Source organism: Rutidosis leptorrhynchoides, chromosome 4 (genome assembly GCF_046630445.1).
Source record: "Rutidosis leptorrhynchoides isolate AG116_Rl617_1_P2 chromosome 4, CSIRO_AGI_Rlap_v1, whole genome shotgun sequence".
In the NCBI taxonomy this organism is placed as follows: Eukaryota; Viridiplantae; Streptophyta; class Magnoliopsida; order Asterales; family Asteraceae; genus Rutidosis; species Rutidosis leptorrhynchoides.
Genome location: NC_092336.1, coordinates 501,382,451 through 501,401,428, shown reverse-complemented (window position 1 = coordinate 501,401,428; position 18,978 = coordinate 501,382,451).

Below are 18,978 nucleotides of genomic sequence, written 5' to 3'. Positions count from 1 at the left end.
CTCTTCTTTGACGCGTAGTTGATGATAGCCCGATCTTAAGTCGATTTTTGAATAAACACATGATCCTTGCAATTGATCAAATAAGTCATCAATTCTCGGTAGTGGATACCGATTCTTGATAGTTAACTTATTTAATTCACGATAGTCTATACACATCCTAAAAGATCCATCTTTCTTCTTAACAAATAAAATTGGAGCTCCCCACGGTGAAGTACTCGGTCGTATGAATCCACGGTCCAGTAATTCTTTTAACTGACTTTGAAGTTCTTTTAACTCGGACGGTGCAAGTCTATATGGAACACGAGCCACTGGTGCAGCTCCTGGTACTAAATCTATTTGAAATTCTACCGATCTAAATGGAGGTAATCCCGGCAACTCTTCCGGAAAAACTTCAGGAAAATCTCTTGCCACAGGCACGTCGTTGATGCACTTTTCTTTCTTTTCGACTTTATTAACATGTGCTAAAATAGCGTAACATCCCTTTTCTAAACACTTCTTGGCTTTCAAACAGCTAATGAGTTTTAGCTTTGACTTACCCTTCTCTCCATAAATCATCACCGGTATTTTATCCTTACCAGGAATACGAATTGCCTTCTTGGCACAAACAATTTCCGCTCCTATTTTGGACATCCAGTCCATGCCGACTATTACATCAAAACCTCCTAATTCCACGGGTATTAAGTCGATTTTAAACGTTTCTCCGGCTAGATTTATTTCACAATCACGACAAATTTTATCGGCTTTAATTAGCTTACCATTAGCTAACTCAATCAAGTACTTAGCATCTAGAGGTAATGATGAACAATTCAATTTAGTGTAAAAATTTATACACACGTAACTTCTATCGGCGCCAGTATCAAATAAAATAGATGCTGATAAGTTATTAATGGTAAACGTACCCGTAACAAGTTCCGGGTCTTCTCGTGCCTCTCTAGCATTAATAACAAACGCTCTTCCACGTGCAGGTCCGCCATTCTGATTCGGGCACTGGCTCTTATAGTGACCTTGTTTTCCACACCCAAAACAAGTAATGTTAGCCAAAGCAGTTCTATTTGCGTTGGTGGCAGGAGTCTTGTTACCATTTGCATTTGTAACGAGAGCCTTACAATCTTCAGCAAGATGTCCCTGTCTATTGCATTTAGTGCACAACACACTACAGTAACCAAAATGATGTTTGTGACAACGGTTGCATAAAGGACTTTGTCCTTTGTAACCAAAGCCTGAACCGCTACCCGCACCTTTCGTGGTTTCTTGTTTCTTATAAGGTTGTTGTTGGTTACCTCGATCATAACCTCCATTCCACTTTTTCTTGTTCCCCAATACCTTCACCTCAGTATTGAATGCTTTCTTGTCCAAAATGACCTGATCCATTAGCTCGTTTGCCATGGTTATAGCTTCATGAATTGTCTTAGGTTTCGATGCTGTAACGTTTGCCTTGACCTTTTTGGGCAAACCACCTTTGTACATTTCAATCTTCCGTGCTTCGGTTGGAACCAATTCAGGACATAGTAAAACCAATTCCATGAATCGCTGATTGTAGTTGGTGATTTCAGTACCAACCACCTTCAAACTTCGTAACTCATCTTCTAACTTAATAACCTCATTCCTTGGACAATACTCGGTGATTATCATTGCTTTGAATTCTTCCCATGGAGTATCATAAGCTGCATCTCCTCCTACCGCCTTCACATAATTCTTCCACCATGTGAGTGCACTATCTTGTAAAGTGCACGATGCATACTTGGTCATGTCTTTTTCATCACAACCGCTGATTTTGAACACCGTCTCCATCTTTTCTATCCATCGGGTTAAACCGATAGGTCCTTCCGTTCCACTGAATGATGAAGGTTTGCAAGCTTGAAACGTCTTGTAGGAGCATCCTACGCGAGGATTTGGATTAACTGCAGTAGCTCTTGCAGCTTCGACCCATAGCATTCTATCGTTGACTCGCTGGTTGATGAAGTTCTCGACTTCTTGTTCCGTCATTCGGTTCAATCGCGCCATTTCCTAATGAAAGAAAATAATTATTCACATGGATTATTATAGATGTAGTGTGTATTTATAGTACATTTATAGCTTGTTAATAATATGAACCAGGTATTATTATAAAAGCCTTTTCTTCTTATTAGCGTTTTATAATTATATCTTGGGTAGTACCTACCCGTTAATGTTCATACTTAATAGCTTAGTACAGAATCAATTACTACAATCTAAATAATACTTAACCATGGAAAATTATTGCATTTCATACTTCGCTATTTTACATATGCTTATCTTACATCAAACTTTAAGCAAACCACACTAATAATATTATACAAAACATTATATGATTCCATGGCTTAATACGGCAGTGCATCGTTCGGTCTATTTTCTAGGGCGTTTAGTTCCAATGAATGGCCTAACGCTTATCCTAGCTGTCTGCCTACGTTTTGGCTGAGGAGCCGAAGAACTAGATGCGGGGATTGCACTAATAGGAATAGCGGGAATAGGGGTGGTAGTGTTGAGTGGAATTGGTGCTACGTCATTCTTACTAAGTTCGGGATTTGAATTTTCTAATTCATTCGCTTTTCGTTTCTTTCCTTGATCGAATTTTTCTTTCGTAATTTCTAGTATTTCTTCCTCGGGTTCACTTTCCTCTTCGGGTTCACTTTCCTCCTCGGGTTCACTTTCCTCTTCGGGTTCACTTTCCTCCTCGGGTTCACTTTCCGATATTTCTATAGTTGGTTCATCTGGAAATTGTGAGTCTTCCCCAAAAATACCATTTTCGTCATCGGATATGTTAATGACTGAAACACAATCTGAAGATTCTGGTTCGGAATCGCTGAATGTGATAACAAGTTTTGAGCCCGACATCTATCATATAACAACTAACCCATTAGTACTACATAATATTTACATATAAATTTTAACCAACAATGATAAGCAATGGTTTTTAAATCAGACCCGGTCAAAGTCCAGACTTACTAATGTATCCTAACGACTTATCGGTTAGACACACTAATGCAAACCTGGTTCGCTAAGACCAACGCTCTGATACCACATGTCATAACCCGTCCTTAACCATAAGAACGCGTTAGATAACGTATGATTTCATTGCGAGGTATTGACCTCTATATGAGACATTTTTGAAAGAAAACTGCATATATTATACATTACAAACCATAACCATTATTTTTGTTACAAGCTTAAGACAATAAAAAGAAGATTAACGTTTAGCGATAATCTTCGACTTACAAACTTTACAAATGATGACAACAACACGGTTTCTAGCATATTTTACAATGCAACATCTCGGATATGCAGTTTTATTTTTGACACAAACATGCGTACGCAAGATCCTGGTTAGATCCAACATGATACAGCGGAAGCTTTAGAAATCACCTGAGAATAGACATGTTTTAAAAAGGTCAACATAAAGTTGGTGAGATATAGGTTTAATGCCGGCAGCAATATATATATATAGACCACAAGATTTCGTATATAAACAGTTTAATAAAAGTATTCTAAGTGGTTGAGCACTCGGTAACCATACTTAACATTTTCACGTCGCATATTCCCTTTAATATGAAATCTTACTACACCGTACCAAGTGTAGTCACAAAACGAAGTACTGTGCAACCGTTGAATACTGGTCGTCCAGTCCGGTTGGGGTTGTCAGGCCCGATAGATCTATCAACAGGATTCGCGTTTACAATACCGCTGTAAATATTAGTTATCAAGCTACAGGGAAGTATGCCAGTGGTACAACTCAACGTAGAATATATTTTTCAGTTACTTGTGTCCATAGCGTAAAACATAAAGTACATGTATTCTCATCCCGAAATATTTAGAGTTTAAAAGTGGGACTATATACTCACTTTTGTCTTGATGATATAAATAATTTGACTCGGTCTTCCGGTTGATATCACGAACCTATCCATATATAATATATCAATATGTTTTCATTTTAAACAAACGTTATATATATATACTTGTTATACTTTTAATACTTTGAATATTTCCTTAGTCCGAAGTTAGCAGTCCGAGGTTAGCAATTCAATTTTTAATGGTTCATTTTTAGATGTTTAATATACCCGCAATGAATAAATACAACCCCCAACGAAATAAATAAAACTCCCGTAAAACCCCATCATAAATGTATTGGTCGAGATTAATCTTGACCCATGGTACCGGTGTTGTCAAATGACGTGTTGCGTACAATCATGGGATCTTATGATTAATCTTCTCGTGTTGCTTACGGGTGATCCTGAACCATATGAAATTGAATTATGAGTACATATATATAAAATATCATGTTATCTTAGAAGTATGTGATTTTATGTAAATTTTTCCAATGAATCCCGAAGTCATTTAAGCCTTGGATAACCAATTTTGTTTCGGTCATAGTTTCTTCGTTACAAGTCCGTTTTCGTTGATTCAACTTGCCATCTCCTTGGATCGAGTCCCTCTTTAAGACTATGAACTGTAAATACCTTAGTTTGTATTCAAAATCACACGGCATAGGTCAAACTTTAGTGAAACTTATGAAGTTAATCATTTTCGTTACAACAAAATCATTTAATGACCATTTTTCTAAAAATACCTATACTTTGAAAAACCAAGTTTTACCTTGTTAAATTAGCATATACATAAGTTATATTACAGGTCTTGAAGTATTTTAAAAGTTAAGTTAGAAGGATCTATTTAGTTTGCAAACAAGTTTGAAAACATTCAAACTATGTTCTTGTTGTTAAACTTGTATACCACAAAATATGATAGCTATATATATATGAATCGAATAAGGTTATGAACATATATTCTACCTCAAGTTCCTTGGATGAAGTTGCTGTAAAAGAGAAGTAAGAAGCTAGAATCAAAAGGGTGATAGAAGTGGATGAAAGATTGGAAGTAAGTTGGTGTTCTTGGAGGGTTTTCTTGAAGTGTTTTTGTATGGTTTTCTTATGGTGTTTTAGTATGGTTTTTGAAGCTAGATCTTCAAGGTTATGAGCTGAGGTGGTTAAGGTGTTTTAGGGTTCATAAGTATGTGTGTGTTTTGGCTAGATACTTGGAGTAAAATGAATCAAAAATGGGTTACTCCTAACCCTTTAAAAAACGTGAATGGGGGAGTATGGAGACAAAATTTCAAGTGATAATTTTATGTATCTAGTCCTAATTGCTTCCAAGTTCAATTACCTAGCCCTCATGGCATGAATAATGGCTGGTTAGGTGGTGATTTTGATGTGTATTTACTATTAGTAAATACGTATAGAAGCTTGGTATGATACGAGTACAAATACTCTAGGTATACGTATAGAAATTTTGTGAAAAATGGAATGAGGATTCAAATATAGCTATCTTTTGTGAATACACTTATATGATTTTATGTATTTAAGTTCTTAAAAGTGATTAAATACATTACTTATACGATATATGTATAAACATTATAAGTCTTAAGTATTTATGTCAAATAACGTTACGTATAGTTATCGTTTTGAAAACTTAAGTTAGTAGTTTCAAAATACACATATAACTTGTTGTTATTAATACAAAATGAGATATTAAAACATTTATTAATCATGTTAAATATGTATATATACATTTATATACACAAACGTACAATTATCATATATTGTATAGTTCGTGATATCATCGGTCAAACTAGACGGTCAAACGTTGTGTAAAACTCTTTTCGGAAATATAAATCTCGACAATTTGGATTGCTTATCATGTTGGCAAGGTTTAATTTATGTAAATATTAATCTTATAAGTATAGAATGATCGAAAAAGTGCGGGTCGTTACACTATAGCTGATAAATAATAACCCACACAATACGGTATACTTACAGCGCTTTGTGGGTCTCGAATACACATATGGTAAAACAAATCCTGTTCATTTACTTTTTCCTTGTTCTTACCCCTTTGTGTAATCGAATTAGCTAAAAACCTATGTATCACTCTTAATTCGGCTCTATCTATATCCAAATAAGAGTAATTTCCCCCTTTGAAACGGTGATGGCTTGTCATTTGACTCCACACACCGTGTGTATCAAAATTTTCATCTATCTTTCTACCGTTTAGTATCAATCCTCTACAATCGGCAGACGCTAACTCCTCAGGCGTATATATACGTAAAGCCTGAGCCATGTCCATTAAAGACATGTGGCGCATCGAACCGCCTAACAAAAATCTAATAAAAGAATGATCGGTTAAACTAGCTACCCGATCATTCAACTCTATACTACATAACAATTCTTCACACCATACTTTATATACAGGTCTACGCATGGTGAATAAATGTACCCAGTCATTAAAAGAAGAATTACCATACCTCTGTACAAGTAATTCCCTAATTGGCCCGGCCAATTCTACAGCTTCTAAGGGTCCCCATTCTATGACCCTCGGTACCTCAACAACCTTAGAATGAAGAGTATGCAAACCCCTTTGATATTTTGGATAATCTATCCAAAGTCTGTCAAATCTCAAGTTCGGGTGCAACTCTTCCAAGTGCATATCAGAAAAGGTCATGACTGGATGAGGTATATCCTGCTTGTAGTAGTTATCCACCTCCTGTTGTTCCAAATTCTCAGCAGGAGCATTGCGGGCTTGGGATGAAGATTCACCCCTTTCATTCTGCAAAACACATCAAACACAATTTTTGTGCATCCAAATATGCATTAGTGTCAGCAAAATCATCAATCAAAATAATGACATTATCAATTTATATCAAACTTAAGCTCATTTTCACATTTTTATCAATTCTACACTTTTTCAAATAAGCATATACGAAAATGTTCGCCAAGTTCATAAGCATTCAACTCAAATAACATGTCAAAATAATCATTACTAGCAATTAAACAAGTCTCAAATGGCATTATCTTTCAAAAATCAAGTTCATGAATTTTAGACTTGAAAAAGTCCACTTTAATTCTCAAAATCATGTTTAGGCTCAAAGTTTGGATCATTTAACTACCTAAACATGTTACACTACTTAATTTAGCAACAATTCATGACAAAAATCGGCCATAACCTGTTTATATCAAAAAGCCCCAAATTTGCTCAAGAACACAAACCCTAGATTATTCAAAATTTGAAGTTTAAGGCTTCTAATCATGTTAAACAGCATCAATCTAGGTTATACAAGCATAATACATAAACAATTTAAGCCTAATTACACTAAAAAGCATCAAAATCAAATTGGGAAAAAAATAACTCAAGAACACAAATTTCGGATTAAATGGTGTTTAGGTGTAGAAATTTACCGTTTTTCTTGAGTAATTCTTAGATAGCATCCTTCTCAACATGATTTTAGTAAAAAATTTGGTGAATAACGGTTAAAAATTGTGATTTTGGGGGTGTTTTTGGGTGTATTTTCGGCAGTATGTTCGCAGTTTTTCTGTGGGTTTTGTGTGGAATGAGCTGGTTCAGCTCTTATTTTTTTTTTCTGTAATCCGGTCCTCCCGCGAGTTGCGGGGATTAACCCTCCAAACTCCGCGAGTCGCGGAGTTTGGTATTTTTTTTTTTTTTATAATCTTTAACTTATTAAAACAATTAAGTAATTAATTTTAAAATTTTGTTTCCCTTGTTATTTAGGACGAGGTCGTTTCGGATTGATGTCCTAGTCCGTCCTTCGACAAAATTTTAAAATTTGTCTTTTTGTAGCGATTGTTTTAAAAGCTAAGATTTTTGGGTTTTTTCAATGTTTTTGGCATACTTTAATTCAATAAGATTAAAAATAATGATAATAAAAGTTCTCGTCCCTCCCTCGGGTAAAGCAATTTCGGTTCAAAGACCTAGTCTTCAACTTACGACGAATTTTAAAAATCATATTTTTAACTTAATGAGATAAAGTAAATTTTTGTTTTTAAATTCACACAACTTAAATATAAAATTCAAAATTTATATTAAAAATTCACACCAAACTTAAAATTTAAAATGCATAAAATTAAAAATTTATATTTTAAAAAAAATTCACACCAAACTTAATTTAAAAATTTATAAATTCATATCAAACTTATATTAATTTTTTCAAATATTTACAATTTTAAATATATTGTTTTTACAAAGTTTACAATATTAATTTAAGATTTAAATATTAATATTAAAAACATGGTAAGAATAAAATTAAAAATCTTTTTGTCTTTTTATCCCACTTTAATCAATCAAATATTATCAAAAATATGCGCCCCTCTTTTCGGTAAAGTAATTTCGGTTCCAAGACCTAATTTAACTCATGACGAATTTTTGAAATATTTTGTGTTGATTGATTAAAGATATTTATACCTTAAGAATAAACGTTAAATTTCGCAGTGATGTAATAAATTTTTGAATGATATCAATAATTTCGGTCGCCAAACCTAATTTTATTCAATACCAATTTAATACTTTTTAGCGAACAAATTAGCGTTTATTATCAAAAGGTTAAAAATAAAAATAAAAATAAAAACTGTACAGACATACCTGTGAAATAGATTTCTTAGTTATATGATCTATCCCATTCATAAGATAGTCGGTTTAATTGGTTTTTCATGGCTACATAGGCGTAACCTCGCGCATTCAGTGTCTTTTCTTCTAAACATATGAACGGTCCGTCTCTGCATAAAGTAACAAATTCAGTATTTGAATAGGTTTGATTATTTGAACATTTACCTCCATGTGACCATTTTCCGCATTTGTGACATCTTTCTAGGTGTCGTGCTCTTCTTTTCGCTGCGGATTTTGATTTTCCTTTACCAAATTGTAACTTATTATCTTCGCATCTGGATTCTTTTCTAACTCCGTCCATTCTTTCTCTGATTACTAATACTATTTCACTCGGTAGTATGTCATTATTACGTTTAGTGATCAAAGCGTGTAGCATTAGACCATGGTTTAGCTCACAGGCAGTCTTCATTTTGTAAAAACCTAAAAAAAATAAAAATTCAGAATGGGGGGAGAAGACTAGTTCTTTAGGGTCTGCTAGGGAAAGACCATTCGGGTTCCATTTTCGAGAACTACACGAAAACAGACAATCTAACTTTAACATAAATACATATTATCCTTTAAAGACTTGATTCTCCCCACACTTAGTTAGCTGTGGTGTCGAAATTGTGATTAACTTCGTTGTTGACTTCCATCGGACCATGTATGTAATGTTTAACTCTGTGACCATTAACTTTAAATTCCATCCCATTTGAATTTATTAATTCTATCGTTCCGTATGGGAAAACTCTTTTGACTATGAATGGTCCAGACCATCTTGATTTCAATTTTCCAGGAAATAGCTTGAATCGTGAATTGAAAAGAAGAACTCTGTCTCCTTCTTTAAATTCTTTTGAACTTCTGATTCTTTTATCATGCCATTTCTTCGTTCTTTCTTTATAGATTAACGAATTTTCGTATGCTTCATGTCTTAATTCTTCTAATTCGTTTAGTTGACTTAATCGTAGACGTCCAGCTTCATGTAAATCAAGATTACATGTTTTCAAAGCCCAAAATGCTTTGTGTTCAATTTCTACTGGAAGATGACATGCTTTTCCATAAACAAGTCTAAAAGGTGTGGTTCCAATTGGAGTTTTGTAGGCTGTTCTAAAAGCCCAGAGTGCATCCTCCAATTTAATGGACCATTCCTTCGGATTTGATCCTACGGTTTTCTCTAGAATACGTTTTAAAGCTCGGTTGGTATTTTCAACTTGTCCACTTGTTTGTGGATGATATGCGGTGGAGATTTTATGAGTTACTCCATATCTTTTAAGAACTTTCTCAAGTTGATTATTACAGAAATGAGTACCCCGATCACTTATTAAAGCTTTCGGTGTTCCAAACCTTGCAAAAAGACGTTTTAAAAAGTTGACTACAACTCTTGCATCGTTAGTTGGGAGAGCTTGTGCTTCCGCCCATTTAGATACATAATCAATGGCTACGAGTATATATAGATTATTATGAGATTTTGGAAATGGACCCATAAAGTCAATACCCCAAATGTCAAATACTTCACATACTTGGATGACATTTTGTGGCATTTCATCACGTTGAATTATTTTTCCGGCCCTTTGACATGCATCACAGGATTTGCAAAGAAGGTGTGCGTCTTTGTAAATTGTAGGCCAATAGAATCCAGCATCATAAACTTTTCTTGCTGTTAGTTGAGGCCCATAATGCCCTCCTGTTGGTCCTGTGTGACAATGGTTTAAAATTTTACTAGCTTCATCTCCAAATACACATCGGCGTATTATTCCATCGGGACAACTTTTAAACAGATGTGGATCTTCCCAAAAATAGTGTTTTATATCACTGAAGAATTTCTTTCGTCTTTGGTACGATAATCCTTTTTCAAGGAATCCACAAACTAAGTAGTTTGCATAGTCTGCAAACCATGGGATTTCTTTATAATCTATCTTCAATAGATATTCATCAGGAAAGTTGTCTTGTATGGCCGATTCATTTAGAACTTCTAACTCAGGATTTTCAAGACGAGAAAGATGATCAGCGGCGAGATTTTCTGCTCCTCTTTTATCTCGGATTTCAATATCAAACTCTTGTAAGAGTAAGATCCAACGGATTAATCTTGGTTTAGCATCTTGTTTTGAAAATAGGTATCTAAGAGCAGAATGGTCGGTATAGACCACCGTTTTTGCTAGAACGAGATATGATCGAAATTTGTCAAAAGCAAAGACAATAGCAAGGAGTTCTTTTTCAGTAGTTGTATAGTTCGTTTGTGCTCCTTGTAACGTCTTACTAGCATAATATATAGGTTGAAATCGTTTTTCAATCCTTTGTCCTAAAACGGCTCCCATTGCAAAATCACTTGCATCGCACATTAGTTCAAATGGTAGATTCCAATTTGGTGTTATCATGATCGGTGCATTAGTGAGTTTTTCTTTAAGAATATTAAAATATTTGATACACTCATCTGAAAATATGAATGGAGCATCCTTTTCTAGGAGTTTATTCATAGGAGTGGCAATTTTAGAAAAATCTTTTATGAAACGTCGGTAAAAACCGGCATGCCCTAGAAAACTCCTAACTCCTCTAACATTGGTGGGATGTGGAAGTTTAGCAATTACATCTACTTTAGCTCTATCCACTTCAATTCCTTCTTTTGAAATTTTATGTCCAAGAACGATGCCTTCTTTAACCATGAAATGGCATTTCTCCCAATTAAGTACTAGATTTGATTTTTCGCATCTAATTAGCATTCGTTCCAGATTAACTAGACATGATTTAAATGTATCACCGAAGACTGAAAAGTCATCCATGAATACTTCCATGCATTCTTCTATCATGTCATGAAAAATCGCCATCATGCACCTTTGAAAGGTTGCAGGGGCGTTACAAAGTCCAAATGGCATGCGTTTGTAAGCAAAAGTACCATAAGGGCACGTAAATGTGGTTTTCTCTTGATCTTCGGGTGCTATTGGAATTTGAAAATATCCGGAAAATCCATCTAGAAAACATTAGTAACTATTTCCGGCTAATCTTTCCAACATTTGATCTATGAAAGGTAAGGGAAAGTTATCTTTTCTGGTGGCATCATTTAATTTTCTATAATCAATACATACACGCCATCCTGTTACAGTCCTAGTAGGAATAAGCTCATTTTTCTCATTTGTGATGACAGTCATGCCACCTTTCTTAGGCACGCATTGAACTGGGCTTACCCATGGACTATCAGAGATTGGATAAATTAAACCTGCATCTAGCAGTTTAATAATCTCTTTCTTAACTACATCTTGCATATTAGGATTTAGTCTTCGTTGGCGTTGCACATACGTTTTATGACCTTCTTCCATAAGGATTTTATGTGTGCAATACGAAGGACTTATTCCTTTAATATCATGAATCTTCCATGCAATGGCTGGTTTATGAGATTTCAACACAGAAATGAATTGTGATTTCTCATTTTCAGTAAGATAAGACGATATTATTACAGGTAATTCAGATTCACCATGTAAATAAGCGTATTCCAAATGGTTTGGAAGTGGCTTTAACTCTAATTTCGGAGGTTCTTCTATCGATGATTTGTATCGATATCTGTCTTCTTCTTTTAGCATTTGAATTTCTTCTGTTGTTGGTTCATATCCATTAGCTATAAGTGTAGCTAACATTTCAGCTTCATCAATTGGTTCATTACCTTCTCCTAAAGAACATTCTCCTGTTCCTTGTAATTCTGGAAATTCTTCTAATAATTCTGCATGTGCATCTATAGTTTGAATATAATAACATGTATCATCTGCAGATTGTGGTTGTTGCATTGCTCTATCAACTGAAAAGGTAACACTCTCATCCTCTATACTTAGGGTCAGTTTCTTACCGAACACGTCTATCATTGCTTTAGCCGTGTTTAAGAATGGTCTTCCTAATATGAGAGGAACTTGAGAATCTTCTTCCATGTCCAAAACAACAAAATCTACTGGAAATACTAAAGTACCAACTTTAACTAGCATGTTCTCCATTATCCCTCTAGGATATTTTATTGATCTATCGGCTAGTTGTATGCTTATTCTGGTTGGTTTCAATTCTCCAAGGTATAGTTTAGTGTATAGTGAATACGGCATTAGATTTATACTAGCACATAAGTCTGCCAATGCTTCTATTGAACTAAGACTACCCAGAAAACATGGAATTGTGAAACTTCCTGGATCAGATAGTTTTTCTGGTATCTTATTCAACAGCACTGCTGAACAATTAGCATTCATAGTAACAGCCGAGAGTTCTTCCATTTTCTTTCTATTTGAGATTAGATCTTTCAAGAATTTAGCATATCTAGGCATTCCTGAAATCACATCAATGAAAGGAAGATTTACATTTATCTGTTTAAACATATCCAAAAATTTGGATTGCTCGGCTTCAAGTTTCTCTTTCTTCATTTTACTCGGGTAAGGAAGTGGTGGTTGATATGGTTTAACATAAGGTTTATCCTTAACTGTGTTATCTTCATTAACCTTTTCAACTACCGGTTCTTTTTCCTTATCTTGATCAGGTTGTGGTTCTTGTGGAGTAGGAATGGTTTCATCAGAAGTTACAGGTATTTCAGGTGGTTTAAGTGTTGTGCCACTTCTTGTGGTAATGGCTTTAGCTGTTTCACTCCGGGGGTTAGCATTTGTATCACTAGGTAGACTTCCCGGTTTTCTTTCACCTATTAACCTTGCTAGGTTACTCACTTCTTGTTCCAGATTTTGAATAGAAGCTTGTTGATTTCTAAATGCTTGAGCATTTTGTTCATTGGTTTGTTTTTGAGATGTGAAAAACTGTGTTTGAGTTTCAACTAGCTTCGTCATCATATCTTCTAAATTTGGTTTTTTATCATCGGTTTGTTGTGGTGGTTTGTTTTGAAAATTAGGTCTTTGCTGATTGTAATTGTTATTATTGGATATTTGTTGATTGCTAGGACCTTGTTGGTTGTTGTATGGAATATTTCGGTTATAATTCTGGTTTTGATTGTAAATCGGTCTTGGCGGTTGATAATTATTCTGATAATTATTTCCAGGCCTTTGGTTTATGTATGAAATATTCTCTCTTTGTTCCATTGTTAATTCAATACTGAGACAATCTTTTGTCAAATGTGGTCCTCCACACTGCTCACAACTAATTCGTATTGAGTGAATATCTTTAGTCATCTTTTCCATTCGTCTCTCCACAGCATCTATCTTTGCGGAAATGGAATCTAAGTCATGGCTAGAATCGGCTCTAGCTGCTTTAGATGATCTAACGATATCTTTTTCTTGGTGCCACTCATGTGAGTGGGAAGCAGTATTATCAATAATTTTGTAAGCATCAGTTTCGGTTTTCTTCATAATAGAACCACCAGCTGCTATATCTATGTCTTTCCTTGTAGTGATGTCGCATCCTTGGTAGAATATTTGTACTATTTGACAGGTGTCTAAACCATGTTGCGGACATCCTCTTAACAACTTTCCATATCTTGTCCACGCCTCATATAGAGTTTCATTTGGTTTTTGTGTGAACGTAACAATTTCTGCTTGAAGTCTTACGGCTTTAGATGCAGGAAAAAATTGTTTAAGAAATTTGTCAACTAAAACATCCCATGTATCGATCGCCCCTTCAGGTAACGATTCCAACCAATCTTTGGCTTCTCCCTTTAAAGTCCAGGGAAATAACATGAGATATATCTGTTCATCCTCCACTTCTCGTATTTTAAATAGTGTGCAGATCCTATTAAAGGTACGTAGATGTTCATTTGGATCTTCCTTCGGCGCACCACTAAATTGGCATTGATTAGTCACCATGTGTAGAATTTGTCCTTTGATTTCATAATCTGGCGCATTAATGTCTGGATGAGTAATTGCGTGACCTTGGCCAGTGCGTTTAGCTCTCATTCGGTCTTCCATACTTAAAGGTTCCAGATTCTCCATAATTGAATTTGTTGAATCAGTATCACTAGATGATTCTGATTTAATGGTTCGTTCCTCAACAATTTCTGGTTGAATGATTGGTGGCTCCGGAGGAAAGTTTAATGGTTCAGGATCTACGAACCGTTCCTGAATATTTTCCGAATTCTCAATTGTGAGGTCGGGTTCAAAAAATGGATTATCGGAAATTTGAACTGAAGTACTTGGTCGACTGGATGACGATTCTAAAGAAAAATCAACGGCGGTTATATTTGCTAAATGTCTTGATCTAGTTACAGGTGGTGAACGTACAAAAGGTGATGAACGTCTTGCTCGGTGCATTCACTGAATATCCTATTAGTTTTTAAAAGGAAAGAAAAATTATAATAAGTTATCCAATCAATAGACTTTTCTGATTTTGCCCACGTTTCGAATAGCCAAAAGATGCAGCAGAGGGGCAGGATTCGTTTGGTCTCAATATAATTGAGGACTGTTTGGCTCCAATAACCCGGTTCACGTACAAATCCAACTATTACTACGAACCAGAAAATTTTGATGTCTATTAATTTAACCACTTAAAATAAATTTTCGTAATTTTAAGAAATTTAGATAAGAAGTAGAATAAAAATCTATGTCCTAAAACTAGAATAGCGAGAAATAAGAAAGAAAAAGAGTTCGTCGAAAAAAAAATTGAAAAAGAAAAATGGTTGAAAAAAATAAAAGGTGACGGAAAAATAAAAGAAACTTATAAAAACTTAAAAATACTTGACTAACCTAACCTTATTACTACAACTAACTTAAAATTATAATCGCAAATTGATATTACTAATTGGAATGATAATTGATACATAGTAAAAGGTCGTCTAAAAATATTAAAGCTTACAAGAAAAACTAAATCTCAAATGGAAATAACTTAAAAAGAAACTAAAACTTAAAAAGGCGTCGCAAAATTCTAAAGTACCTAAATCTTAGTCTAAAGAAAAAGCACTTAAGGAATTCTACGGCAAAGCCTAAAAATCTAGGAGTAAAAATGACTATGGCAAAAACTAAGTTTAAAATTAAATATGAGCTAAAAATACAAATATTACGCTAAAACGATTAAAAAGGGACAAAATATAAAAATATACAAAAAGTTGTAAAAAGTACAATTTTTATAAAAATATTATTTTTATATTATTTATTTAATAAAACTACTAATTTTACAATTTAATAAAACTAATTTAACTAAAATATATAAGTTAAATAAAAAGTAAAAGTAATTATAATAATAATAATTAGTTAGGGTTATAATAATAATAATTAATAATTAACCGTAATTAATGCTGAATTAGGGCTTCTGTCGGTGTGTCAGAGCAGCTCCGCGACTTGCGGTATTTAATGCTTCAAACCCCGCGACTCGCGGGGTTCAGAATTTCAACTCTGGAGCAGTTTTAATTTACGCGTTTTTTTTTTTTTTTCTTATTTTCTGTTTTTTATATAAATAAAAGATATTTAAATAAAACTTATATTTTTATACACTAAAATAAAAATAAAGAAACTTATAAAACTTAAATATTTAACAAAATCTTAAAAATACTTATATTTTTGTTGTTCTTTTTATATTTTTGAATATTTAAAACGTATTTTTACAAAAGCGACTTTTAATAGAAAAAATCTTTTTTTTTTTTTATTAGCGTTGCGCTTCCGGCGTTTAGAAAATCCCCGGCAGCGGCGCCAAAAATACTTGATGTCAAAGCTAAGGTATACGAAATAGTTTATATTTTACTAGGAAAAACTATTAAATACGATACAATTTTACACAAGATATTTATTTATTTATAGAATGGATATACTTAAACCTTGCTACAACACTTATAGGCAGTGTACCTAATCGTACAGTAGTGTAGTTTTTAGTAAGTCCGGTTCGTTCCACAGGGAAATCTTTAAACAAAGCTTAACGCTATATTAGTTTACTTTTATAAAAATACAAATATATATATAAGTAATATTATTATTATAAAGGGGGGTTTTTACCGTTTAATGACCGGTTTGTCGATTTTAAGACTTTAGTCGCAGTTAAAACCTAATGTAAAATATAAAATAAATACAAGACTTAAATTAAAGCGTAAAGTAAATAACGATAATGAAATTGCGAATAATAAAAGTGCGATAAAATAAACATGCGATAATTAAAAAGGACGGTAATTAAAAGTGCAATTAAATACAATAACAATAAAAATGCGATAATTAGAAGTGCAATTAAATATAAAATAAAGGAAATTAAATATGAAATAAAAGAATTATGCTTATTTAAACTTCCGTAATCATGATGTTTGACGTGTTGATTTTAGTTTTATGCCCATGGGTTAATTGTCCTTTGTCCTGGATTATTTAATATGTCCGTCTGGTTTTTGTCCATAACAGTCCATCAGTCATAAATATAAAGAGCGAGTGTCCTCGTCTAATTATCCTTATACCCGAAGTTAAATATTCCAACTAATTGGGGATTCGAATTGTAACAAGGTTTTAATACTTTGTTTAATGAATACACCAGGTTATCAACTGCGTGTAAACCAAGGTTTTACTACTTTGTTAGCAATTACACCAATTACCCTTGAATGTAATTTCACCCCTGTTTTAATTATTCTAGTGGCTATTAATCCATTCCCGTGTCCGGTTAAATGAACGATTATTCGTACATATAAATACCCCGCCCATCGTGTCCGATCGAGTGTATATGGTAATTTATAAGGACGCCCAATTGTAAATCTTTATATTAACATTAACAAACTTTCATTTAGTTAAACAAATATAAAGCCCATTAATAGCCCATAGTCTAATTTCCACAAGTGTCGTTCTTTTGTCCAAACCCCAATTATGGTACAAAGCCCAATTACCCAATTTTAGTAATTAGCCCAACATCATGATTACTTCATTTTAAATAAGCATAATAATAACTTAGCTACGAGACATTAATGTAAAAAGGTTGAACATAACTTACAATGATTAAAAATAGCGTAGCGTTACACGGACAGAATTTCGACTTACACCCTTACAACATTCGCTAACATACCCTTATTATTAGAATTATAATTAAAATTAAAATATAAATTATAAATATAAATATAAATTTTACGTATGAATGAGGAGAAAAAAAGATGGATGAAAATGAACAGAATTCGGTTTGCTTTATAGGGAGTTTCAAAACTGGGGGCTCCGCGACTCGCGGTGAAATCCTCTTCAAACTCCGCGAGTCGCGGAGAATGAATTTACAGCTCACACCCTTGGAGTCTTTCTCTGCCGACGGTTTTTATTTATAAATATAATATATATATAATTAATATAATTAATTATATATTATATTATATTTATATACCTAGTTAACTTGTAATTTTTAGTCCGTTGCGTCGAGCGTTGAGAGTTGACTCTGGTCCCGGTTCCGGATTTTCGAACGTCCTTGCGTACAATTTAATATCTTGTACTTTGCGTTTTAAATCTTGTACTCTTGTAATTTCGAGACGTTTCTTATCAATAATTGGAACCTTTTTGATTGTCTTTTGTACTTTTGAGCTTTTTGGTCGTTTGCGTCTTCAATTCGTCGAATCTGTCTTTTGTCTTCACCTTTTATTATTTAAACGAATATCACTTGTAAATAGAACAATTGCAACTAAAAGCTTGTCTTTCTTGAGAAATAATGCTATGAAATATATGTTCGTTTTTAGCATTATCATGTATTAATGCAACGAACGAAGGTGATTGCTTATGCGTCTAGACAATTGAAGATTCATGAGCAAAATTATACGACGCATGATTTGGAATTAGGCACGGTTGTTTTTGCATTAAAGACTTGGAGGCACTACTTATATGGGGTCAAAAGTATTATATATACCGACCACAAAAGTCTTCAACACATATTTAATCAGAAACAACTGAATATGAGGCAGCGTAGGTGGATTGAATTGTTGAATGATTACGACTTTGAGATTCGTTACCACCCGGGGAAGGCAAATGTGGTAGCCGACGCCTTGAGCAGAAAGGACAGAGAACCCATTCGAGTAAAATCTATGAATATAATGATTCACACTAACCTTACTACTCAAATAAAGGAGGCGCAACAAGGAGTTTTAAAAGAGGGAAATTTAAAGGATGAAATACCCAAAGGATCAGAGAAGCATCTTAATATTCGGGAAGACGGAACCCGGTATAGGGCTGAAAGAATTTGGGTACCAAAAGTTGGAGATATGAGAGAAATGGTACGTAGAGAAGCTTATAAAACCAGATACTCAATACATCCTGGAACGGGGAAGATGTACAAGGATCTTAAGAAACATTTTTGGTTGCCAGGTATGAAAGCCGATATTGCTAAATATGTAGGAGAATGTTTGACGTGTTCTAAGGTCAAAGCTGAACATCAGAAACCATCAGGTCTACTTCAACAACCCGAAATCCCAGAATGGAAATGGGAAAACATTACCATGGATTTCATCACTAAATTTCCAAGGACTGCAAGTGGTTTTGATACTATTTGGGTAATAGTTGATCGTCTCACCAAATCAGCACACTTCCTGCCAATAAGAGAAGATGACAAGATGGAGAAGTTAGCACGACTGTATTTGAAGGAAGTCGTCTCCAGACATGGAATACCAATCTCTATTATCTCTGATAGGGATGGCAGATTTATTTCAAGATTTTG